Raw genomic sequence first — 437 nt, 5'->3', positions numbered from 1 at the left:
CAAGACAACTCAAACATACATTTCAAACATTTGCTAAAACAATATCTGAGAACTACAAATTAAATTTGAACTGTACTTGTGGGTCAATTAGTAATTAGTAATTAGTATTATCATGTAAATTATATTGTTGGTAAAATTTTGTTTAGGTTTTGACTTGATGATGGCTAAAATGTGATGACTATTTTTTTCTGTTTTGTTTTTGCTTTCACTTCCTTACCATGCACTTTTCATGAAATGATGAGTTGTTCTGTTCTGGTTTGTATTATGTATGTTTTGTGTGGGTGAGGACCCCAGGAAGAATAGCCAATGCTCATGCTAGTGCTAATGGGGATCCTAATAAAAAACTAAAACTAAACCGTGGAGTCTTATTTCATTACGTGTTGATTTCTATCAACACGTAATGTTGTATCCATGTATATAGAGATGTACTACAGCAA

Source organism: Notothenia coriiceps, unplaced genomic scaffold (genome assembly GCF_000735185.1).
Source record: "Notothenia coriiceps isolate Sejong01 unplaced genomic scaffold, NC01 NC01_scaffold00016872, whole genome shotgun sequence".
NCBI classification, from domain to species: domain Eukaryota; kingdom Metazoa; phylum Chordata; class Actinopteri; order Perciformes; family Nototheniidae; genus Notothenia; species Notothenia coriiceps.
Note: the sequence above shows the minus strand (reverse complement) of the source record.